Raw genomic sequence first — 6,000 nt, forward strand, 5'->3', positions numbered from 1 at the left:
GAGGCAGGCGGATCTCTGTGCGTTTGAGGCCAGCCTGGTCTACAGAGCGAGTGCCAGAATAGGCTCCAAAGCTACACAGAGAAACCCTGTCTCGAAAAACCAAAAAAGAAAAAAACAGGTGGCTGCAGCACTCATGATCATACACCAACCAAAAGATCGATGTCTATTTGACTCTCAGTCATGATATAGCGAATAGATCTTCATGCCCAAGGTCAGTCACCTCAAGGTTTACCTGACTGCTTCCTGGGTCTCAAGATCTACAGCTTCAAATACTCATCACAAAGCTTCTAGCCTCAACTAACTCTCAGCTGCATTCTTCCTCCCATCAACAAACAAACAGTCCTCCCACATCACAGTATTTTCACTGCTTTAAGTTTTTAAGTATCCTACAATGTGGCCATATACCTTATGAGCATGAATTTTCTAAAAACCATTCACTAGGTGAATTTTCTAAAAACCAATCAACTATTCACTATTATTACATATGTGGATGCTGTGGGTTTTGGTTTGTGACTTTGTTTGGAAGCAGGGTCTCAGTATGCAACTCAAACTAACCTTGAATTTAGGATCTTCCCTCCTCTTCATCCCATGGTTTGAATGTGTCCCCTAAAAGTTCAGGTACTAGAAAATCCTCAAAAGTCATATATTACTTCTATTTGGGATAGGTGAGTGGATATATTAGCAGATAACTAGGATTAGTGAGGTCTCGAGGGTGGGGCACCCATGCTGACTTTACAAGAGGAAGAGACTCAAGTTACCAAGTTTGCTCATTTTACCATGTGATACCATGTGCTGTGTTATGATACAGGTGCCAAACTCTCCAACTTCCTGGTTTCCAGAACTGTGAGCCAAATAAGCTTCTCTTTTTTTATGAATCACATCTCCAGGTACTTTGTTACAATAACAGAAAATGGGTTGAGACAGAGAGTGATCTCTGCCTGCACAGAAGCAATTTTCAGAGAAGCCAAAAGAATCTCATCACATATTACCTGCTTCGTTTTTTGCCCTTAACCCAAATGTCATAATCTCCACATTCAAATCTGCAACATAGAAATTCTTTTTTTTAGTTGTTTTAATTATTTGTTTTAATTATTTTTAATTATTTTGTTTTAATTATTTTATTTATTTGTTTTAATTTAATTTAACTAATATCTAGTTGTTTTAATTATTTATTTATTTCATGTGCATTTATTTCATGGTGTTTTGCCTGCATGTATGTCTGTGAGGGTGTTAGGTCCCCAAGAACTGTAGTCACAGACAATTGTGAGCTGCCATGTGGATGCTGGGAATTGAACTCAGGTCCTCTAGAAGAACAGTCAGTGCTTTTAACCGCTGAGCTATCTTTCCAGCCCCTTTATTTCTGTTTTTCAAGATAGGGTTTCTCTGTGTAGCCCTGGCTTTCCTGGAACTAGCTCTGTAGATCAGGCTGGCCTCTAACTCAGAGTTCTGCCTGCCTCTGCCTTCCAAGTGCTAGGATTAATGGCGTGTGGCACCACTGCCGGCAAGAAATAACACAAGGTTTCTCTTAATGCAACAGCTCTGGCTGTCCTAGAATTTGCTTTGTAGACCAGGCTGGCCCCAATCTTAATACATCTGCTCCTTTTCTCCATTCTCCACTGCTTAAGAGAATGCTCAGCAGGAATCCAATGTCAGGTGGATAGAGGAAGGAAAATGAATTTTGTTCATCAGCTTCAATTAGACCACTTGCCAATCCAAGAGCTCAGTAAAATGTTTAATGTACGGCAGATAGGTGACCAAGCTACATGGGCTATATGGATCTGCCCCTACTTCTCATGAATTGTCACTTGGTAAACAGAGAAACGGGGAAAAGAACAAGCACCATATGTTCTTTGGCTTTCCTTCATTGCCAGCAAATGGTTCTGCTTCATTCTTTCAGATCACCTGTTTGGTACTGAAATGAGGACTATAATGTTCCTCGTTGGATTTTTAACAACTCTTCCTCCTCTTCCTCTTCCTCCTCCTCCTCCTCCTCCTCCTCCTCCTCCTCTTTCTTCTTTTTAAGACAGGTGTCACTATGTAGAACTGGCAGTCCCAGAATTTGTAGAAGTGACTTGGCCTCAAACTCTGCCTCTGCCTCCCCAGTGCTGGGATTAAAGGCATTCGACACCATGTCTGTCTCAACAGAATTTTTAAGATTTTATTGTTTATATGTAGGTCTGTGTGCATTCGGGGGCCAGAAAAGGGGATCAACACCCCTGAAGCTGGAATTATGAATGACTGAGCTGGTTGGGTGCTAGGAATCAAACTCCAGTCCTTTGCAAGAGCAGCATGCACTCCTAATCACTAAGCCCTCGCTACAGCCCCTAATTGAATTTTTAAGACACTTCACTGTTTCTCTGGGACACCAGCAGTGAACAGCTGTCAAGAGAGCCAAAGATACAGAAAAAGCCCAAGGAAAAGTATGAAATGAAAGCAAGGAGCCGGGAGTTAATGGTGCATGCCTTTAAAGCCAGCACTCAGGAGGAAGAGGCAGAGGATCTCTGTGAGTTCGAGACCAGCCTGGTCTACAAGAGCTAGTTCCAGGACAGCCTCCAAAGACACAGAGAAACCCTGTCTCGAAAAACCAAAGAGAGAGAGAGAGAGAGAGAGAGAGAGAGAGAGAGAGAGAGAGAGAGAGAGAGAAAGAGAAAGCAATGGGGAGCTTTTGGTTGTTGTTGTCATCTGATTTTGACACAGGGTTTCACTGTGTATGTACCCAGGCTAACTGGAACTTATGACCCTCCTACCTCAGGGCTCCCCAGTGCTGAGATTACAGACCTGCAGAACCAAAGGCAAGTTTTAATCTGAGAAATGGACTAGCACAACGTGAGCAAAATAGTAATAAAACTAAACTTGTTTTTTTTTTTTTAAAAAAAAAAAAGGTCTTACTTTTAGAAGCCAAGTGAATTACTACCTTTGGCGGGTACATGTATGCATGTGTGTGGAGGAGGCAGTGAGGCAGGAGCTGCTGCCCCAGCAACAGCAGAGAAGGAAATCCCCTGTCAGGAAGATGCCTCATTACATAAGAGCTCCAGATCAATCACCACACCTTGGAGACCAGCCAGAAAACCACAGATAGCTGAGGTCCTGCCGCCTGCCTGGCTGCAACACCTCTTCTTAACCTGTCTTCCTCTTCTTTCAATGAGCCTGAATGCTAGCCTTGGAGAAGCTGGGCACAGCGAGAGTGGGTTTGCTCTCAGGACTACACACCCTGAGGCTTTTCTATAGCAGTAGGTGAGGGTTTGACTCATAGACCATTCCTACAATATCCAAAGTCCGTCTGAGGACAGAATGCCCATCTACAGGTTTCAAATTGCTAACTGTCCTCTGTTTAACTTAGTGGGTACAAGTTCCTAAAAGCAGCAAACAGTAATGAAAATAAACCAAGCCAGGTGTGGTGGTGCATACCTTTAATCCCAGCCCATGGGAGGCAGAGGCAGGTGGATCTCTGTGAGTTCAAGGATTGTTACACACAGAAACTCTGTCTCAAAAAAAGGGGGGGGCGCAAAAAAAAACCTGAGCACCATGAAGACCTGTCTGGTTTCGGTTTTACTCATGGTATCTCTAACTTCAGGCAACCGCTGGTATATGCTGTGTGTGGATCACATGAAATAGAACAAAAAATTTTTAAAAAGTAAACAAGTAGTATTGTGCAAACCGACCATAAATGTGCATCCAGGAGAAAGTTAGGGACGCTTATAATTAGAGAAACAGCCTCAAGTAGTGGTGCTTTGAGAAGGATCTAGAGACTCCAGAACTCCTGTTTGTGGCCTTAAATTATTTAACTTGTGTAGCGTTTGTGGTGGTTTAAAAGCACTTGCCACCAGCCCTGATCACCAAAGTTCAGTCCCTGGGAGGCAGAAATCTGGCTCCTGCAAGTTATTCTTTGACCTTCCTACCAGCACCATGGTGTGTATGTATACAAGCTCACACACTTGAACCAACTCACGCACACCAAATACATGTAATTTTTTTTTAAAGTGAAACTTTTAGCACAATTTTGGTACACAATAAACCCTCAGGAAATTTTCCATATTACCACCGCTTTATGAAACTATTCCTTTACTGATGTATAGGAACACCCTCTAACTCAGACAATTCTCATTTCTGTTTGCATATGCATCTAACGAAAAGTACAAAGCTCAGAAAACTAAGAAGTAATGCCAAGGACATGTCTCTACTAGTCTCCGCTAGATGGTGACAATCTGGGTGTAGAATTCCCAGAACACAAAAGTAAGTGTGTGTGTGTGTGTGTGTGTGTGTGTGTGTGTGTGTGTGTGTGTGTGTGTAGAATTCCCAGAACACAAAAGTAAGTCTGTGTGTGTGTGTGTGTGTGTGTGTGTGTGTGTGTTGTGTGTGAATTCCCAGAACACAAAAGTAAGTCTGTGTGTGTGTGTGTGTGTGTGTGTGTGTGTGTGTGTGTGTCTTCTTTTTAACTCAAGGGCTTCTAACAGCAAAACGTTGTGAGGAGTGGAAAGACACTGCAAATCGACCCATGGCTTAACTGAACTGGAAAACGTCCCTGCACCTCTCTCTGTACACAGCACTTCAAATCCCAGTCAGCTCAGCAAAAGCAACAAAGGGCAGCGTAATGCCTTGTCACCATAGAAGTGTGTGACAACTTTAGGCCTCTGCGGAGCCCTGAGGTTCCTAATGAACTTGAGGACTCTTTTCCCAAGTCTTGCTGTCTTCCCAATTCCGTTACAGGTTTTTAAGTTTTTCCACCACGGTGGCTGCACAACCACAACCGCGAGGGACCGTCAGACTCACAAATATTTATGATTTTAGTTAGGACTCAAAAAGAAAGTCTACATGTAGTCACGTTTAAAACAAAACAAAACAAAACAGGAAGTGGCTTCGGCGAGTTTCAGCCCACATAATAAGAAACTTTCTGCGACTGAAGAGGCGACAAGGCGCCGGGGCTCCAGAGAGCTCACGCGCACACGCGAGCGGCTGCAAGATTTCCTCGGGAAATCCACCTCGGCCAAGCCCGTCCCGTCCCGCAACGCCGGGCCGCGCGGATTCGCTGGGCGCGAGGGCCAGAGCGGCCACAACGAGGGCCTCCGCCCGCCGCGGATCCTCGGGTTCCCGGCACCGCACAGCCAGCCACGCCGCCGCCCTAAGAGCGGCCGGGCCCGGCTACCGGAGCGCGCCCCGAGCCGCTGACACGGGCCAGAGCGAGAGCAGGCGGCCGCGCTGAGGCCCGCGTCCCTGCGGAGGTGCGTGCCCGCCCGTGCCCTGACAACCAGACCCGCGCGCCGCTGACACAAAGCCGGCCCTCCGGCCCGGGCGGCAGTGACAACTCACCCGGGAGTCGCGCCGAGACCTCCGGGAAGGGGGCGCTCGCAGCCCCCGCGCCGCAGAACCCGCTCGCTCCGCCGCTGCGCGCGCCCTCCTGCACTCCCTGTCGGGTCCCCGCGACGCCTCGCGTGCCCTGGACTGGCTCGTGCCGTCGGGCGCTACGGGAGGAGCAGGAGGCGAGCGGCGGCCGGCTTCGGAGGATGGAACGCGGCGTCCGCTGCGCCAGCGTCACTGGCCCAGCTGTACAGGGCGGGCGGGGAGGCCCCGCGGAGGGCGGGGGGAAGGGAAGGGCCCGGGCCTGGGCGGGGCCAGACGCGCACGCAACAAGCGCCGGCGTCGCGTCGCTGCGACCGCCCCGCGGAGTCGCGCGCACGCGCCGCCGACCTTGTCTGACACGCCCCTGGGGGGGGGGAAATGGTGTGTGTGTGGGGGGGGAGCCTTAAAGAGACAGTAGCTCTGACCTCACTGGCTGTAATGTAAACACTAGTTGGCCGCCTTTCCCGGGCGCTCTCCAGTTGTCTTACTGTATTGTTTGGTTATTATTTGGCTGTTTTAATTACTGTCATTTGCAAAGAAGTACACATTGCTGTTTAAGAGGCTCTGTCGCACACGTTGCCTGACCTATCTCTGAAGCAGGTTATTATCTCCCTATTAAGCAGTATTCTAGGTTATGGTCTGTAACTTAACTATCTCAAAAGT

The 6,000-nt window shown here is 47.5% G+C and overlaps 1 protein-coding gene across 2 annotated transcripts in view; it reads right to left on the bottom strand.

Moving 5' to 3' along the window:
- Susd6 (sushi domain containing 6) overlaps window positions 1-5,566 on the bottom strand; it is a 94,493-nt gene extending 88,927 nt beyond the window's left edge. For both annotated transcript variants that reach the window (XM_027418409.2, XM_035444948.1), the window contains exon 1: window positions 5,308-5,566. The gene's annotated coding sequence lies outside the window, so the exon portion shown is untranslated. The remainder of the gene's footprint in view (window positions 1-5,307) is intronic.
- Window positions 5,567-6,000: the final 434 nt, after the last annotated feature.

The sequence above is a fragment of the Cricetulus griseus genome, chromosome 5, assembly GCF_003668045.3.
Source record: "Cricetulus griseus strain 17A/GY chromosome 5, alternate assembly CriGri-PICRH-1.0, whole genome shotgun sequence".
In the NCBI taxonomy this organism is placed as follows: Eukaryota; Metazoa; Chordata; class Mammalia; order Rodentia; family Cricetidae; genus Cricetulus; species Cricetulus griseus.